Source organism: Arvicola amphibius, chromosome 6 (assembly GCF_903992535.2).
Source record: "Arvicola amphibius chromosome 6, mArvAmp1.2, whole genome shotgun sequence".
Taxonomy (NCBI): domain Eukaryota; kingdom Metazoa; phylum Chordata; class Mammalia; order Rodentia; family Cricetidae; genus Arvicola; species Arvicola amphibius.
The window spans coordinates 111,712,100-111,733,185 of record NC_052052.2 but is presented as its reverse complement, the minus strand read 5'-3'; the positions used below and the strand labels follow the sequence as shown (position 1 = coordinate 111,733,185).

General features: G+C 35.9%; 1 pseudogene; it reads left to right on the top strand.

Annotated features, from left to right (window-relative positions):
• Positions 1-284: 284 nt before the first annotated feature.
• On the top strand, positions 285-19,683 carry LOC119817086 (annotated as a pseudogene).
• The last annotated feature ends 1,403 nt before the right edge of the window (positions 19,684-21,086 follow it).

The window sequence follows — 21,086 nt, the reverse complement described above, 5'->3', positions numbered from 1 at the left end:
ATAGATAGATAGATAGATGATAGAGATAGAGATAGATAGAGATAGATAGATAGATAGATAGATAGATGATAGGTAGATAGATAGATAGATGATAGATAGAGATGATAGATAGATAGATAGATGATAGATAGATAGAGATAGAGATAGAGATAGAGAGATAGATAGATAGATAGATAGATAGATAGATAGATAGATAGATAGATAGACAGACAGACAGACAGATAGGCAGATACAACAGATATATGCAATGCTGGGTGGGTATTGTGACAGTTTAAATGAGAGCGATGGGAATGGCCCCAATGACTCATATATTTGAGTGTCTGGTTGCCGTTGGTGGACTGTTTAGGAAGGATCAGGAGGTATGGCACCATTGGAAGCAGCATGTCATTGGGGATGGGTTCCCACTCATGCTGATTCCAGTCTCAATCTTGCTTTCTGCCTCCATCTTGCATTCAGATGTAAACTCTCAGCTACTGCTCCAGAGCTATGGTTATCTATCTACCTGCCCATTACCCTGCTTCCTGCTGCAATGAAACTGGACTAAGCCTCTAACGCTGCAAGAAAGCATCAATTAATTGTTTTCTTTCATAAGTTGCCTTGGTCATGGTGTCTCTTAGTAGCTGTAGAAAAGAATCTAAGACAGAGAAATAGGGAAGTGAACAGATGATAGACAGACCAGCTCCTGGGTTCAACAGTGATACGTGTAGAACTTTACAATAAAAGATGAAAAGACATTGTTTAAAGGAGTTAATAAGGGGAAGAACTACACCATTTGAACATCAAAACATTTTTGAGATAATTTAATTTGGGGTACCTATAATTTTGATTAAAATGGATTTAAGATGAAAGGAACTTGGCCAGCTTTGATATGATAAAATTAACAGCAGGTTTGGAAAAGGTTTCTATGTCTCTGGTTGCTCATTTAATGACCTTTTACTGCTCACCTCCTCGGTCATCTGAGTAAAGAAACTTGGTCCCTGATTCAAAAGAATAAGATATTTTAGAAAGATTGTATTAGATATTTATTCTAGATTCTGGAAAGGTTTAAAATTTTGAAATTTAAAAATAATGTGGCTAGTTGTATATGTTTGATTATCAAGACTAATTGTACTTTCCTTCATATTCTCTAAGCAATATAAACACAAAACCTTTACATTTTACTTATTAATTCTTCTTCTGATACTTATAGGTAATTTGTTCTGTTACACATTCTGTAGACAAGGACTATAAAGTTTAGTTGGGCTGCACCACCTCCTAAGCATACCTGATGAATATAGAGAAGCTTGGGTCTCTATCCTTATTTTCTGCACATCCTGTCTTCATATAACTTGTTTTTCTCTCATAGCCTCTGTCAACCATATCTTCATAGTAAGCTGATGAAACATGTGAAGCCTAGAATGTGAATTACATAAACAAATTTCACCTTGATCTTTGACTTTTTAAGGTACTCAGTAACCAACTCATTTTTTATTGTTTCCATTGGATTATATGTTTTTCTTTACCCTCCTCCCTTCCCATTGCTACCCCTTCTACTCTCTCACATGTTAGACATGCTTCCAGTATACTCAAGGAGATGTTGCCTTTTTCTACTTCCCATGTAGGTTATATCCATGTATCCCTCTCTTAGGGTCGTCATTGTTGTCTAGGTTCTCTGGGGTTATGAATTATGGGCTGGTTTTTCTTTGTTTTATGTCTAAACGTCACTTATGAGTGAGAACACATAATATTTGTTTTTCTGGGTCTGGGTTACTTTACTCAATATGATGTTTTTAAAATCCATCCATTTGCCTGCAAATTTTAAGATGCCATTATTTTTTTCTGCTGTGTAGTACTCCATTGTAAAAGTATACCCCACTTTCCTTATCCATTCTTCAGTTGAGGAACATTTAGATTGTTTCCAGGTTATGGCTATGACATACAATGATGCTATGAAAATAGTTGAGCACATGTTCTTGTGGTATGGTTGAGCATCCTTTGGATATATACACAAGAGTGGTATTGCTGGGTCTTGAGGTAAGTTGTTTCCTAATTTTCTGAGAAATCACCATACTGATATCCAAAGTGACTTTACCAGTTTACCCTCACATCAGCAATGGAGTTGTGTTCCCTTTACCCCACATACTCTCTAACATAAGTGTTCACTGGTGTTTTTGATTTTGGCCATTCTTACAGGTATAAGAAGGAATCTTAGAGTTGTTTTGATTTGCATTTTTCTGATGGCTAAGGATAGTGAACATTTCCTTAAGTGTCTTTTAGCCATTTTATATTCCTCTATTGAGAGTTCTCTCTTTAAGTCTGTACCCCATTTTTTGTTAAAATATTTGTTCTTTTGATAACTAATTTCTTATGTTCTTTGTTTATTTTGGAGATCAGACCTCTGTCCAATGAGGGGTTGTTAAAGATCTTTTCCCATTCTGTAGGCTGCTGTTTAGTCTTGTGGACCGTGTCCTTTGCATTATAAAAGCTTCTCAGTTTCAGGAAGTCCCAGTAATTAACTGTCTCTCTCAGTGTCTGTGCTACTGGAGTTCAATTTGGGAAGTGGTCTCCTGTGCTAATGCATTCAAGTGTACTTCTGACTTTCTATGAGGTTCAGTATGGTTGGCTTTATGTTGATTTTTTTGATCTATTTGGAATTGAGTTCTGTGCATGGTGATAGATATTTTTATTCTCTTACATGTTGATATCCAGTTATGACAGCACCATTTGTTGAATATACTTTCTTTTTTCCATTTTTTAATGTTTTGCTTCTTTGTTAAAAATCAGGTGTTTGTAGTTGTGTGGACTAATATCTGCATCTTCAATTTGGTTCCATTGCTACTCTTGTCGGTTTTTATGCCAATACTGGGCTGTTTTCAGTACTGTAGCTCTATAGTAGAATTTGAAGTCAGGAATTGTGATGCCTCAGAACTTCCTTTATTGTACAGGATTGTTTTTGCTATCCTGAGTTTTTTGCTTTTCTATATGAAATTGAATATTGTTCTTTCAAGGTCTGTGAAAAATTTTGCTGAGATTTTGAAGGGCATTGCATTGAATCTGTAGATTGCTTTTGATGAGATTGCCATTTTTACTATGTTAAATGTATTTAAGAGCATGGGAGATCTTTCCATTTTCTGGTGTCTTCTGCAATTTCTTTCCTTGAAGATTTAAAGTTCTTGTCATACAAACATTCCACTTTTTTATAATTACTCCAAGATATTTTATGCTATTTGTAGCTATTGTTAAAGGTGATATTTTTCTGATTTCTTTCTCAGCCCATTTATCATCTGTGTAAAGGAGGGCTACTGATTTTTTTGAGTTAATCTTATATCCTACTACATTACTGAGAGTGTTTGTGAGTTATAGAAATTCCTTGGTAGAAATTTGGGGGTTGCTTATGTAAACTATCATATTATCAGCAAATAGTGAGACTTTGATTTCTTCTTTTCTGATTTGTTTCCCCTTGATCTCCTTTTGTTGTCTTATTGCTTTAGCTAAAACCACAAGAACTATATTGAATAGATATGAAGAAAGTTGACAACTATGTCGAAAATCTGTCAGTGTTATCTACCATATAAACAAACTGGAAAAAAAAAACTATGTGATTATCTCATTAGACACTGAAAAAGCCTTCGACAAATACAACATTCCTTCATAATAAAAGTCTTAGAGAGAGCAGGGATACAAGGAACATACCTAAGCATAATAAAGGCAATATACAGAAAGCCAACAGCCAACATAAAATTAAATAGAGAGAAACTCAAAGCAATCCCACTGAAATCAGGAACAAGACAAGGTTGTCCACTCTTTCCATATATATTCAATAGAGTAACCAACTGTAAAATTCTAAAATGTTCATTCAAGGCTGTATTGAGCTTTGTTTTTTTTTTTAACTCTGACAGTCTTTTTAATTCTGCAGTAGTTTAAACTTCAATGTTATTATACAGCTTTTGGGGAGATGCTTTGTTAGATAGCTGCCTGCTGCAATTACATAAGGATCTCAGTTAGAATCCCCAGAACTAATGTAAAAGCCATTTACACTAGTGTGTGTGTGATCCTCATGCATCTTCCTATAGGAAGATGGGAGGCAAAGATGAGAGAATTACCATAAGCCCCAGTGCCAGCTATCCTGGGGTGCACCAAAGTCAACAGTAGAAAGCTTCTGTCTCAGAACAAGTAGAAAGACAAGATCTGACACTTTAGATTGTTATCTGACTACCAAATGTATGCCATGGCATAAGCATATCAACAGTCACACACAGGAGTGTATACACATACATGCATACACACATACTGATGCACATTTTGTGATTATTAGGTAAGAGTTATAAGTTTAGGTAAATTTTTTGAACATTAGTAGCCTCAGTGATAATGTATATGTACAATTACTTTTTATTATTTGTAAGGATGATCAAGTGATTTAGTATTTAAACATCTCCCCAAAGAGACCTTTCTCATGGTAAAGGACAGAGCACTAGAGCACTATAGCTACCCTTAATGTTCACTGAACACACTGCCCTTGCATAGTACAGGATTGCATCTGCAATGTTTCCAGTCATTGCAGTGATATTATTTTTAGGTTCACCCTTTGCTTTCAGATTGCTTCCCAATCAGGGCTATGTAAGCACCCCTTTAACTTTTAATCTTTATTTGACATTTTTGACCCAGCCTTTGTTTGTGTTTTCTCACTATAAGCCATCTCTATCTACAAGAAGACACTCATAAGTCAAGGGCTCATTGCTTTTTTCCTCCCCTAAGGCTCCTCCTATTTCCTAGGATTAGAGCTAGTATTGCCTGAGACCATGTAGGTAGTTCAATAAACTGCTTAAAAAAACAATCCTGCCCTTCTCTTACAAGCCGATCTCTGGCCTTCATTTCTGCACAGTTTTTATCCCAATCAATACTGGTATCTGAGTAATTAAAGGCTTCCAGGTTGAGCTCTGCTTTCTTGCAGACTCTCCTTATCTACAAAAACACTGCCTTATAGATTCACTGCAATTGTCCTTGACTTCTACAGCAGCAATTCACAGTCCCATGACTAAATATGTTTTACTCCAAATCAACCTCTTTATTAAGCATTGTATGTAAATGATCCCTATGCTCCCACGATCACTGTTATAATAACATGACTAATACTTGGCAATGCCATTTGTTGTGTGGGCATGCAATGGAGGACACATTAGATGTTTTCTTCAATGACTCTCCCCCTTACTTTTGAGACATATTCTCTCACTTACCTTGAGGCTACATCCTCTGATGTAAAAATTAAATTTTTTTTCCTTAGTACAATGAGGATTTTATACTACTGTTTTGATGATAGTTTCTGCACTCCAGACTACCTCCAGATACAACTTCTATTCCCTAGCAGCCTGAATTTCTGTCTTTTCTTTTGTACTAACTCATTATGCAGAATTATGGTACCTACAGATTATTGGATGTGTCTACTTTTACTGGAGTTTGGTCAACTTGGCAGCAGCTCGTCAACTAGGAGTAGGACTTCATGTCAACCTGCCCTCTGCATTTTGGGATTCCTTCCATCTTGTGCTTGCACAGTTGTGCATGCTCTCACAACTGCTGTGTCCAGCTGACCTCCTGGGTCCAGAATGCACTGCTGCTGCACTGCCTCCTTGCAGTTACTCGCAGCTTCTGGGCCTTGAGACTCATTCCTCCCCAACTTCTGCAGGTATCTATCAGCCTCGAGAGGGAGGGATGTGATTCAGCTGTCCCATAGAAGGATGACCATTGTGAAGTTTCTTGTTGCCTTCACCTTGTCCAGTTGTTAGTATTTGTGTTAACCACCACCTACTGAATACGGAAACTTTTCTGAAGGTGGATTGAGAGATACATTAATATAGGTATAAAGCAATACATCATTAAGAATTGGTTTAAATTTCAGTGACCACAGGTCAATCCCAATTATAGCAAGAACTAAAACAGAATGAGAAATTCAGCTACAACAATTCCCCAAAGAAGAAGGAAAGATGGCAGCTACAGAGAAAGAAAATCTGAGAAACAATTTAACTGAATAGTATAATCGTTGTTAGGAAATAATATACAGAAGGCAGAAGCTTATTTTAATTTATGGGGAATTACAGAAAACATTAATTGAAAAGACACTTTATTTGCACTTTGTAGTTATGAATATAGATTTTAGACTTCAATAAATAACCTTCACAAAGTCACAAAATGGACTAAGCTAGTCAGTACATTTACCCAGGTAGCCTGAAGTCCTTGTATCACATAAACTGCTTTGGCTTTATTATTTTGCATCCAGCAAGGAGTTAAAGCAATTTGCTTTGGCTGAGTGTAAATTTTCCACTTCCAACTTCAACAATCTGAAAACTGCCTGGGTAATTGTACATAGTATGGAAGGGGGGGGAAAGAAGAGAAAAATCAATAAAAGATTACATAATTGTATTTCTTATCTTCCAGGGCTGAAGCTATCCATAGAAAATCTAGTTATCAGAACACAGCCAACCTTGACAAGGTTAGCTTGGATTAGCCATATAGAGCAGTTTGTGATTGTTAAAAGCATGATGACGGGCATCATCATCATTACAGAGTTGTAACAGGTATCTTTAATTTGGTTGTCAAGGGAGACAGGGAACAATAATTAAGGGTAAAAGATGGAGAATGGAAGTCTTATTAGAGGTATATTGAGGGTGGGAATTTGATCATAGAATTAGATTCTGATGAGAGTGGCTAATGTAGCCATGGTGCTCTTGAGTGACAGGGGAACCAGGCAGGCAATTATAACAACAGGCATCACCCCTAATCTTTGCAATCCCAAACCCACAGTCACATCCATTTAAATTAATTTTTACCTATCCGGCACATTTGCAGCTTCATTGGAAATTTGTTGTTTGCTGTTTACAGGATGCAATTTTTTAGAACAGGAAATGGCATGAAGAGCCATCCTGGGATTTTTTTTCTCTTTTTTTTTACTTCTTATATTAATGAAATGAACGTCATCTTTGTGTGAGCTGATTGATCTTCAAAAGTCAAATGTTATGATTATTCCCGAGAAGGTCAACAGGAAACATATCAAAGTCACAGCTGATTTGTCAGGGAGGGGGGCAGGACACAGTCTTGTTTTGTTCCATTTTATTAGGGAGAAATCAGTCATCCTTGCATTCCTCAAACTGAAATATTTGCAGAAGGATTTTAAACAACTTCGGACACAGTTATTTCTAGATGTCTGTTCAGTGGAGATAGCAATATTCATTACCAGGCATGCTGAAAACCTATTTTAAGGAGTACTTTGCTACACAAAGATTAATTTACATGTTTTAACTTCTCTGTAATACTAATGTAAATAATTGTTGTATCTTAAATTGCCATTATTATTTTGATAGCCTAGTTTTTAATATACAGAGACCTGCTCAGCAGAACTGGTCAGAAACAAGGAAATAGAGACAGAAAGTATTTTGGGAAGGTCCTTCTTTTTTGGAATACAAATTATTGTTCTGATAAAATAAAATAGCTAAAGATGTTTCACTAAGATAATAACAATAAATTCATAATATTGTCAACATACTTGAAATAATCAGAAGTTATTTTATTTTTAATGAAGTTATGGTAAAATCTTAAAACCCACCCCAATTAAAAGTATTTTTTAATCTCCACCTACTAAAACACTATTGTTTCCTTTATCTTTTAAGGTTTAAATGTATATAAATTTAGGCTGAATACTCTGATTTTACACAGTTGTCATTCTGATTATTTCTTCTAGACATAAAAATATAATACAAGCAATATATAAACTTGGAGGAAGATACGGTATCTACAGATGGTGGAAGAAAAACTAAATATGTAATTAATATATTGAAAACAGAATATTTAGAAAGTAATGATATCTGTATTTTTCCAGGGTGAAATGTCAAGCACCAACTCCTCAGTTCACAGGTACATTGTTGTAATATCTAATGTTGAACAGTATCTGAATATTTTTTAAGTGCATGATGATATGATGATTTAAAACACCAATAATTGAAGAACTGGAAGATTTAGTATGAAGGCCATAGAGTAACGAGAGAGTGAGAGAAAGAGAGAGAGAGAGAGAGAGAGAGAGAGAGAGACTGACAGACAGACAGACAGACAGACAGACATATTTTATCTCTTATTTTAATTATTCATGTAGTATCTATTCTTGGATAATCTCCTAGTCATTCTTTCAGTAGATCCAATTTATCTTTTATTGGTAAAAGATGGAATTTTTGGTAAAGCTGTTGCTAAGGAATTTTAAATATTGTCAATTTTGTTATATTGATGCAGAATTCATGAGATCACTTTAGTTCACTTCCTACATAACAAATTCAAGTGTTAATATCCAATGTGTCCCAGTGTTTGGTTCAAAATCACTGAAATCATTTAGAGGAGAAAATTCAAGTCCCAGAGCTCATACTGAAGTTCTGGACTGTGTAGCGTCTGTCAAGATAGCATCCTCCCTCCCTTCCTACTGTGCTGCTCTTGTGTAATCAGGTTTGCACGGTCCACCTCTAATTTCAAAATGGCAACTTAATAGAAGATAAACAACATATGCAGTGTTATGGTTTGAGCATGAAATGTCCTCCATAGGGTCCTGTTTTGGTAACTTATTACCTTGCTAGGTGTGTCCTACAAGGAGGACGTTCAATGATAGTGTTGCTCCTTGTCCCTGATCCCTGTGCCATGGTGTGAATACCCTAGTTGGCTTCCTAGTCTTCTTTGGTGAAAACAGCCATGGCCACTTCTTCACAGTATGGAGCCCGAGCTGTTCCATCTTTTCCCCTCTCCAGGATGGAGAAAGCCTCCTGAAAATGTGAATCAAGTATTTCTTCTGTGAAATTATTACGGTCACAGGAATGAGAAATTAATTAGTGTGTCTATGTGTAGAGAGCACCTACCAGAAAGAACAAAAGGTGACCCTGGCAACTTTCCTACATATCTCTTCAGCACCACCCTCAAATGCATTTTACACACATAGTGAGCTTACGGCACCCCAGAGGCCGATAATTGTAAAAAGTAATACACATAAAATATATTGGAGCATGAGAGTGATTAAGCATTACTAATAATAATTTAAATAATTCTTATAACTCATTAGGTTCTTTTATTAATGCCAAGTTGTTTTTTTGAAACTTTACTTATTTATTGTATGTGTGTTGGTGTTGGGTTTTTTTGCTTGCATATATAACTGTACACCACATACATGAGTTATAGACAGTTGAGAGCTACTATGTGGTTGCTGGGAATCAAATCTGGGTCTTCTAGAAGAGCAGAAAGTGCTCTTAACATGTATTTACTAATATACAAAGAACTTCTCATCAGAATGTTCCTATACTTGACATATATAGCTTTATTGGAAAGATTGTAATTCTTATAGCTAATATAAAAAAGTATATTTCCTGCTGAAGAATAGGTAACTCCTAGCTGATAATGGCACGAAATTCTTAATGCAGTTACTTTTTAATCTTGTATTATGTTAATATTATATGTGGCTATAAATTATTAAAGGATAACATTTAGAGGGAAATCATAGAAAAGTATAAACTTGCATAATTCCAATAGATCTTAAAACAACATTTGAAAATATATGTAAGGATTTCTCAACTAAAGGCGTAAAAATAATTTGTGCCATTTAATTCTATTCATTACGTTTTATTCATGAAATTCGTCATGATTTAATTTTTGTCTTCATCTGTAGATGCTCAATATTTTATTAAGGAAATTAAAATATACTAAAAGTCATTAAATGTGAATTTGTTCTTCAGATCTTTTTCCAAGCTATTCTTTCAGAGAAACACTGTAATGAAAGATTAGAATATGAACTATTATTTTAAATGCTAAGGTTTGTAACTTTGTATGTCTACATACAGGCCTCTGTGTGTTTGTGTGTGTAAGTAAGTAAATAAAAATACATATAAATTTTATGTTCTGCTCGGAGCTATCTGCTCATATACAGTATTATATTTTGTGTTCCACAGAATGATTTCACCCATAATCAAATAGTAAAATGTTTACTGAGTAGAAGGGTGACAGTATTTAAGAACAACAGTTTGCTTGTTCTTATGTATCCTACAGTATAAATCATGACTGCATACAAGATCAACCAGTGACATTTACAAGGTGGTAACAGTAAGATCCTCAACATGAAAAGAGAGATCATAATCTTGTATTATAAAGGAATTTTTCAGAAACAAAAATTATCATATTTATTGATCAGTATACCAAAAACAAAGTATGTTATTCACATTAACAGTAGTGATGTCTGAAGCGAGGCTCCTCAACCTGTGAGTTGTTCTAGGGCCACATACACAAATATACGGAGTGTTTTAATGACCTGTACTTTGGGGATGTTTTCCATTTCTTCTTTTGTAGGCACATTTTGAGGATCTTAAAATGTGAAAGGGAAGAAAAAAATGAATGCTTTTGTCTGCTGTTGCCTCCTTAGTCCAAAGAGTTTTTAAAGGCCAGGACAGTGCTGGAATGTCAAAATTGATTATAGTACAAAGAATCAAGTGGTCTTTAAACAGAATGGCTAAGGACATATACTTCCCCCAAAGTGCTTGGGGTTAGGATCACCCAGAATTATCCTGGGAGGAAAAAGAGACCCCAGTGTTTATTTGAACCACACTTCATGCTATGTTGAGGATAGTAAGTCCGAAGACCCTTTTGTAGCCTTTGGATGGAACAAGGAGCACTGAGATTTTGGTCCCGCCACAATCATACTTAACAAGGTTAACAATGAACTGATGATGCTGAACAGTCTCTCTGTAAAGCTGCGGTCAAACACTGAGATGTGAAATGTCCTCCTTACTGTCCTTGCATGTACCTTGTTAAAGAATAAGAAGAGATTCTCTGGGTTTCCAGTAATTCTTCTGTCGGATGAACTTTACTGACCTCTTTTCTGCTTCTTCATTTGAGGGTATATAAGCAGCTGGGATACTAATAAACCTGTTGGCTGCGGTCACCTGCCTCGTACCCCTGCTGACCTAGCTTTTATTTCTTTTGTTTTGTAATCCTGTCCTCCCCCTTGGAATCCTAGTAAGAGCCTAGGAATAAAGGGCTGGTCAGGTTCGATGCTGATCAATGGTTCCAGTCTCTACTTCTGTGTCCTCACAAGCCATTAATTCATCTCAGTGTTGTTTCCTCTTTCATAAAATATAAACAAAAGAAATGATCAAATAAATAAATATACAGAAACCCTCTATTTGTAAGATATTTTACCACTGTTGTCGCTTCAATGTTGAAATAAAACATCTGAATATTAATATCATTGCGTCAAGAATACCCCAGAATTATTCTTACTTAAACTTATCTTTCAAATGATTCTTACAAGAATGCCTATGCACGCAGCAAAGAAAAAGAGAAAATTGTTTGCATATACTGATATTGATGACATATAAAACATTATTCATCATTACACATGCTTATGTTAAATACTTAGTAGACACTATAATGGCTATTTATGATCTAAGATATACATTCCATATAATGTAAGCAGTTTTTTCACCTATTCCTTTTGTGTAAGATGCATTTCATTCACTTAATTTAAATGTATAGGAGTTACCCATATTCCATGTCCCAAATTTTGTCACAATTAATTTTCTAATATTTTTGTCTGTCTTCTGTGTTGGCACCAAAATAAATAGCTCTATTGTATCAATATGAATTATATGTACTGGAAAAGACAGTTCTGTTGTTAAGAACACATAGTGCTGTTCAAGTTTTCAGCACCAGGTGGGGCAACCCACAGGTGTCTCTAACTACAGGTGCAGGTGATTTATTGGCTTGGTGAGCACGGCACACACAAACACATAATTTTAAAAATATAAGAATATATACTTTCTGTAAATATTGAAGTTTAAAACAATAGTATGTTGAAATGAGGTTGTGTGTGAAATAGGAAACAGAAACATATATATGCATCTACATGTGAACGTATACAGACACATGTAATATGTATGTCTGTCTGTATGTACTTATGCACAACACACTAGACTTAGTTTCAATATCTTGCTATAGCATTTGTAAAACAATGAATAAAATTATGCTGAAATAAACACAATAGATTTCCTGGTAATGATTGGAGTATTTCAAAACTAATTTACATGTATCAATGTCTTTAGTACAGAAAGAAAGAAATGCTATTCAAAGCTTAAAGCCAAGGCAAATCATTATTTACTTTTAGATTTTTGTACGAGTGAAAATATTTGTAGGTTTAATAAATAGGTTTTTAAAATGGACTAGCACAAAAACTAATCCAGCTATTAGGAGTTCATATCAGAGAAGAATAAAAGTCAATAATGAGAAACAATTGGTAGGAAATATCTTAGATAGAATCACTGTGCAACGTCAACAGGTTTGTGGCTATTAAATGACAGACTAGAGATACTGCAAATGAGGATAGGCACATTATCAACAGGATAGGCACATTAAAGCCAGACTCACCTACACAACAAGTTTGAGGCCAGCCTGGAGTGCATGAGACTCTGTCTCAAGAAAAATTCACACTAATAGAATGAAAATGCACATACATAAATTATATGACCAAACACATGCTGCATGTACCTTAATTAAAGAGGGATTCACTTAGTCAAAGCTATTACTAAGCCAGTCTTTGGTAAATGTCTACAAGGGAACTAGTGTTTCCATCAACAGAAAGCAGAAGATTCCTCCCATTACTTTATATAACAGCTGGAAATGCATAGGTCTCATCTGTGTATTTTTATCAGCTGTGTCCTGATTCCCTCCCATTTAACAAATTATTTTACAATATTACTAATTATAAACATGCTAGAATAGTCTTAGTAAGCCATCTTATTTTAATTACTGGAATATCTCTAAATTCAACCCATCACATCTCCAAAGTGGCATAGAGACCCATATGTGACATCTCCAAGTCAATCCCATGAAGCTTTAATTAGCCCCTTATTTGCAGTGTTGGCAAAAATGATCTGTGGACCTATGTGATGTCTTCAAGGCTTGCACACTAAATATGTGCCTGGTAGTGAGCAGAATTGTTTTATATAATTTAGGGATTTATTGGTTAAACTTTGTACATATTTATTTATTTAAATCAATAGTGAATTTTCCTAAGACTTTTTTTTGCCTATTGGAGAGTCAAGTTTGTGTTTAGTCACAACATAGCACTTAATGACAATTATGTTTACATCAGTAACATTAAAAAACACCCAATCACTGAGACTAGAAATATGGCTTAGTATGTAAGAGCCTTTACTGAACAAGCGTGATTACTGAGGTTCAAATCCTAAGGACCCTCTTAATAGTATAGGTGTGGCTATGTAGGAGACTACAGTTATAGTGCTGTGAGGCACGAAGATAGATTAGTAACTGCCAGATCAGCTCTAGATTCAGTGAGAGACCCTGCATCAAGCAAATAAGGTGGAAAGTTACTGAACAGAACTACCAGTGTCTTCCTCTGGCTTCTTTTCTACATGTGCTTTGAGAGACATGCATGCCCATTTCTACATACATATAGAGAGACACACAGATATTAATGACTGTCATTCATTTTGTATTATAAAATAAATTTTATTTTGCATACTTAAGCTGTACAAAAAGATACAAGATGATATTATAAATACATATAGATTTTTAAATGGTAAATACAGTCGTATAGAAACATTTTACATAGTTACATATTGTTGTTATTGAAGCAAGAATCACTAACACTTGCTCATTTAGCATGAATATCACCACACTACAATTTTACTCCTTATGGTTGTGAAAGTATATATTATAACTTTTAGACTTATTCATGCATGTGTCTGCTAGTTCTCATCCTCTGATTTGCATTTCCTCTTTTCCTTCCCCTTTACATGAATCCTAAGAATAAACTTTCTGTCTTCAGTCTATGCTTCTTTTAACACATTATACATTTTATTTAAGTTTTTAGAGTTATAAAGCTGTAAATTTTCAAAAACGATGCGTTTTCAGATTAATACATTGCCTTATATTACAGCAAAGCTGTGCTGAGGGAACAAAGACAAAGCCAATATAGAAAAAGAAAGCATACTAATGAATATACAAGAAATATTAATGACTATACAAGAAAAGTCAGGTTTAATTTTTAAAGTGTGTGTGTTTGTGTGTGTGTGTGTTTGCATATATATATATATATAAAATATGTGTGGTGGGAGATGTCCACAGGACTCAATGATCACATGTATTTTAGAGAATGACACTGTAGGTTGCTTCTCTTTCCACATTTCCTTGACTCAGGGATTGAAGTCAGATCATCAGGCTTGAAATAAAGTTTCTTTATCCTCTGAACCATCTCATCAGGCTTTAAACATTTTTTATGGGCTCCAGAAATTAATATACTGTTAACCAGAGGAAGCCCTGTAGATCTCTAATTGCTTCATACAGCAGGCTCTTCTATTGCACAGTGAGAAAACCTTGGAATCCATCTGGCCTCTGAAACTGCTGAACACGCCCACTACTGTGGCTCACCTTTAAAATGGTTGTCTATATGAATTTATAGATAATTTAGTCACAAGGCAATCTTGGTAACTCTTATGATGAAGACAGCTCAGACTCGAAAAACAAAACAAAAAACAAAACAAAAAAAAAAAAAAAAGACAGCTCAGAGAGAAGCAAAGGCTTTTCTGTTGGAAATACGGTGTTCAAATCTTTAAACATCCTAGTGTGGCTTTTCCGCCCACCCTGACACTTCCTGCCTACAGACTGAAACTCAAAACTAAAGACTGAAGACGTTATTCCTACTTGGGATTGTTCTGAAATTTTAATGTGCAAAGGAACAACAAAGTGTATGGCATATTTAAGGCTGTTGCTTTTTGTTTTACTTTTATAAACTCCAGCTAATGTAAATCATACTTTAATTATCAATGATATATCTGTTATTTTTACTCAGCTGTATCTTAAGTAAGTTCAGTTATCTTTGGATTCTTTTTATGATCCATCCTTATTGGGTAAGAAGATATATTTATGTGCTCCCAGAGGGAAGTATAAATTTGTGTATGTATGTGTGCGTATTGTGATATATATGTAAAATAATTACTGTATTAATTTAAAGAATTGCTATGCTTCATGCATTGTTCTATAGATAGCTATCTCAAAATCTACCCACATCTATAAATTTTTATGAGTGTAAAGAGGAAGACTACTGAACATTTTTGTTTTAAATTTGCAACTTAGTAGCTTGTCTTAAGTTCAATGTAGTTTACTGTACTTTTTCTCTGGGATTCTCTGTTATTTATTTATGGTGTTGGTGTCTCAAATATGTGAGTTTTTGTGAACTACTGAGACTTGAACCAAGGATCCAATAATTCTATAACCATATCCTCAGACAAAGCTTATAACATTAAATGTACAAGAACACTACCTAGCATCACCAGTGTATTGAGGGTACACAATGCATCAGAATTGAATATACTTATACACTGTTACACACATGCACTCTTAAATACAAAAAATGTACAAATATATTTTATTTAAAAAAATCAGACAATATATTCTGATCATGTGTTCCCCTTTCCCAACTCATCCCAGATCCCCTACCGTCCCTTCCATATTCCCACTTGCCCTTACTCTCTTGCTCTTTAGAAAGCAAACAGGCAAGCAAATGAACAAGCAAAAAATTTCTGAACAAACTGCAGCACAAAGAGAAGAAAGAAAACACAAGTATCACACACGTGCACATATACACACACAGTCCACAGAAACATAAAATAAGAAGTGTTAACATAAAAGTAAAAGTTTAAGAAGACAAAAACAAAACAAAGCAATGTAAGATAAAATGTCTGCAAATTACTACTGATTTGACTTTGAGTTGACCATTTACTACTTCCCTTACCCTACCACCATGAGCTATGAGGCCAAATCTCATGACAGTTTTCATTGTGAAACCTAAGAATCATACTGTGAACTAGTGGGTAGAGTTGAAGGACTCCATTACTGTCTGCAGTGGCCGGGAAAGCCCTGGAAGAGAATAATCCGTGCTGCAAACATTGCTATGGCTCAGGAGCGTGCTGGCTCATTGTAGAGCCTGAAGGTACATGGTTATTCACAGCAGGCCTCAGTTTACCAGCATTGCCACTGACTTTCACTGACGCAAAGATGCACTTTCATCTTGCTTTGCTTTTTATGTAGCAAATCACCAAAAGGATAAATGAAAAACCACACATGTGCTCAGAGTTCATCAAGATGTGTTTAACTTTGTGTATGACATAAATTCAACAAGTCTAAAATCAAATAGAATATTAATGGATGAATGAAAACAATATTCCATGTGTGTAAGTCCAAGCTTTGAGGTAAAGTCTGTATAACATACCAATGTCCAAGCTGTCTTGGAAGATCTGTGTTCCATTCCCAGGTCACAGGGTCCTAACTGTGGTATACATATGATTCCTGGCTATCTGTAGCAATTTTCACCAACTACCCTGCTGCTAGTGTGGAGAAAAGACCTGAAGACTCATATGCTTCGTTTCAGTTTTATCGTTCTGTATAGAAGATAAAACAGACCCGATACAATTTATCTTTTTTGAAATTATTATTATTTTACGTGTGTGGATATTTGCCTGCACATATGACTGTGCACCGCTTATATGTATGGTGCCCTTAGAGTCTAGAAGAGGGTCCCACATCCCCTAGGACAGGAGCTACAAATGTTTGTACCATATACCATATATGTGTGGGATATCAAACCAAGGTTTTCGGGAAGAGAGCTACTGAGTCGTATCTCCCCAACTCCTCTCCCTCTCTCTCTCTCTCTCTCTCTCTCTCTCTCTATATATATATATATATATATATGTGTGTGTGTGTGTGTGTGTGTGTGTGTATACATATATATACATATATGTATATATATTTGTACGTGTGTCTGTGTGTAGGCATGTGTGCACATTGTTTTTAGTTGCTGAAATGCAGATGTTTCCTGTTACTCTCATGCCAAGATCCCTTCAATACATATTTTCCCCATTCAGTTGCTTCTGGTTAACCTTATTTTGTTGTTATTCTTGTTGTTATTGTTACAAAAAGGCTCAAGTTTTATTTTAAGTACTCCTTCTAAATTTGGTACTCAAAACCATAGTTGTCTCCTTCTGATAGCGGAATTACTGTGGTGAAAGAAACAGAGGTTGGCTTATTTTTATTCCCTGAAATTATTGCTTTTAAGTATGTATTCTGCGTCCTTTGCACAGCTGTTTCTGTTTCTACTGGAGCATCTGACAGTAAAAGAGATTGTCCTGCTTTGTGTGCAATGGGGTATGTGTTAATTGTAGTCCCCTATTGGTGAAGAAAGATATTCTAAAGTAAAGTCTCTGTAAATGATTTAAAAAATCATAATTTGTGTTGTTAAGATAGCCAGGTGGGTAAAGAGGCTTGCCTGAGTTACGATCTTGCAGTCCTCCTTTCTCCTTCTCCTGCACTCGGATCTCCACACATGCACGGTGGCACCCATGCAAATTCACCACCATCCACACAGAAATAAGTAAATGTTTAGAAAGTCAACACAAGTCGCTGGGCCTTAGGGTCAAAGTTTGTGTTGTTCTGTTGTCACAAGGCTTACTCATCACACTGGGATTCGAAGAGCTCACACACTGGAATGTAGAAAAGGCTCTTGTCACACCGCGTGCGGTGGTGCACACCTTTTATCCCGGTACTTGAGAGACAGAGGGAGGCAGATCCCTGTGAGTTTGAGGCCAGCCTGGACTACAGAGTGAGTACCAGGACAGCAAGAGCTATAACACAGAGAAACCCTGTCTATAAGCCCCTCCCCAAAAAAACTTCTCGTCATCTTAATAACCAGTTAACCAACCCTTTCTTAATCTATGATATATTTATTTATTAGTATACTAAGATAGTTGAGAATGGATATGATTTCTCATAGTGGGAGTTAGTTTCCTCCAGAGATAGAATATGGATTCTTGATGCAGGGATTTTGAATAACTGCAGATATGTATCTCTCCTGAATCTGATGCTTAAATATCTTTGATAGCAAGAACTCTGTCTTCCAATTTGAGATATGATTTTCAAGAGAAGTATCTTTATTAGTCATCGTTAAATGCTTCACCAGTCGTCCTTCCTAAGCCCAACTCCAACTTTCTATTCAGAACTGAAACTACAGCTCGACAATTACTTAATTAAATTCAGCTTATTTTAAAATGCATGGTTATTGTGACAAAAGTATCTTCACTTATAGCAACTGAATGCTGGGGCCTAGTGAATACTGTTGTAAGTCTTTCTCATGAGGAATGTTGCATAAAACAATTTACTTCAGAACTTAATGAGTTTGGCAATATCATAACTATTCATTTATATCAATGACATCCTAAATAATGATTACTATGATCCTTGGTCACATGATTATTTTTCAACCCTGTGTCTTTTCTTGAGGATGTTTGTAATTTTGCTTGCTCCCTAATGCACATAAACAACATTAATAATAGGCAGTCAAGTATTTTACTTCAGTTGAATCTTGGGCTCTTGAGTACTAATTGGGAATAGATTGAATTCACACTTAACACACCATGAAGCAAGAAGGGTTCGTATCCTAGGTTTAAAACATTTGAAACACAAATACCATCTTCCTGAAATAACTTTCAGGATGTGTTACCAATGCACATGCTAAAAAAGAAGCTTTTCAATGTTAAACTCGAGTTGGAAGAGGTGAGTTCAGTCTCAAAATGGAGGGTATTGGTTCAATGGAACCAGAACAGTTAAGGAAACTGTTTACTGATAGTCTGAGCTTTGAAACCACAGATGATAGCTTAAGAGAACATTTTGAGAGATGGGGCACACTTATGGACTGTGTAGTAATTAGAGATGCCCCAAATAAAATATTCCAGGGGCTTTGGTTTTGTGACCTACTTTTGTGTTGAAGAGGTGGATGTTGCCATGTGTCCGGAGCCACATGAGGTTGATAGATGTGTGGTAGAACCAAAGAGATCTGTTTCTAGAAGGGATTCTGTAAAGCCTGGTGCCCATTTAACAATGAAGAAAGATTTGTTGGTAGTATTAAGGAAGATACAGAAGAATATAATCTGAGAGACGTCATTGAAAAGTATGGCAAGATTAAAAAAGTAGAAGTTATGGAAGACAGGTAGAGTGGATGAAAGAGAGGATATTTTTGTAACTTTTGATGATCATGGCATGGTTGATACAATTGTTATTCAGAAATAACATTATTAATGGAATAACTGTTGAATTAAAGGGCCCCTTTTTATAAAAGATAAAGTCTGTTGGTTCATAGAGAGGTTATGGAAGTGGATACAGCAAGATTTGAGTCATGGAGGAAACATTGTGGGTGGAGAAGGTAATTTTGCTTATAGTGGAAACTTTGGTGCAAGAGGAGGCTGTGGTGGTAGAGGTGGTAGCAGGAGAGGCAGTTATGGAGGTGGTGATGATGGATGTAATGGATTTGGAGGTGATGGTGGCAGCTATGGTGGTGGTCCTGGTTACAGCAGGCTATGGTGGAGGTGAACCAGAACATGGAAACCACAGTAGTGGATATGGTAGTGGTGAAGAAGGATTTGATGGTTACATTGAAAAAGGAAATATTGGTGATGTAACTGTGGTGGCAGTGGGTGCTATAACGACTTTGGAAATTATCGTTGAAAACAGTAGTGAAATTATGGAGCCATGAAAGGGGGCAGTTTTGGTGGAAGAAGCTCAGGCAGTCCCCATGGTGGTGGCTATGGATCTGGTGCTGGAAGTGGTGGATATGGTAGCAGAAGGTTTTAAAAGAACAGCAGAATAAAGGCTACGATTCTTAGCAGGAGAGAGAGCGAGGAGTAGGCAGGAAAGCTGCAGGTTACTTTGAGACAGTCGACCTAAATGCATTAGAGGAACTATAAAAATCTGCTGCAGAAGGAACAGTGATCCACAGTCAGAAAAGTTACTGCAGCTTAAGCAGGAGACCCTCTTGTTCAGGTCTGACATAGCCACAGTTTGCAAAAAGTGCGGCTCCTGATTAATGCAATGTAGTGTCGATGAGATGTACATTCCTGAGGACTTTTATCTGTTGTAGCTTTATTTTTTTCCTTTTTCTTTTAATTACATCAGTTATATTGCCCTGTACATTGTGGTAGTGGTTCAGGAATATAAAAAAATAAAGAATTTTTAATTTTTTTTTTTTTTTTTTGTTTTTTGAGGCAGGGTTTCTCTGTAGTTTTGGAACCTGTCCTGGAACTAGCTCTTGTAGACCAGGCTGGCCTTGAACTTACAAAGATCTGCCTGGCTCTGCCCCCCGAGTGCTGGGATTAAAGGTGTGTACCACCACCCTGAGCAAATTTTTAACTTTTTTTAAAAAGTTTTTCCACTTGCAACTGAATAAAGTCTATCCGGTTTATATGTAGGCATGTTTAATTTGCTTCAAGCTACTGGAGATCCTACTGATAAGCAAAGAAGCACCTTCTTTGGGCATCAGTTGAGGGAAGAAGAGTTCACGATTCAAATGAATACTAACATTATTGGCCTTCTCCAGTGTTCAAGAACCCAGAAAGGAACTTTGCCAACTTCATCTTGACTTACTTTTCTCTGAAAAAAAATATTTATTCTATGCCTATGGAGCTGATATAAGAGAAAGTGGGAAATAGCCTTGAATGCATTGGCACAGGTGACGACTTCCTGAAAGAATACTGGTAGCACTGACACCAAGATTGATAAGTAATAAATGGGACATCATGAAACTGGGAAGCTTCTGTAAGGCAAAGGACACTGTCAATAAGATAAAAAGGCAAATGACAGAATTAGAATAGATCTTGATCAACCTAACATCATCTAACAGAGGATTGATTTCCAAGATATATAAGGAACTCAATAAATTAGACAACAAAAATTGAAACAATCCAATTTAAAATTGTGGTACAGACCTAAACAGTGAATTCTCGACATAAGAATCTCCAATGGCGGAGAAACACTTAAAGAAATGTACAACCACCTTAGTCACCATGGACATGCAAATCAAAATGACTCTGAGATTACATCTTGCACCTGTCAGAATAACTAAGATCAAAAACACAAGTAACAGCTCACGTTGGAGAGGATACATAGCAAGGAGATCACTCCTCCACTGCTGGTGGGAGTGCAAATTGTACAATCACTTTGGAAATCAATATGGTGGTTTCTCAGAAAACCGGAAATCA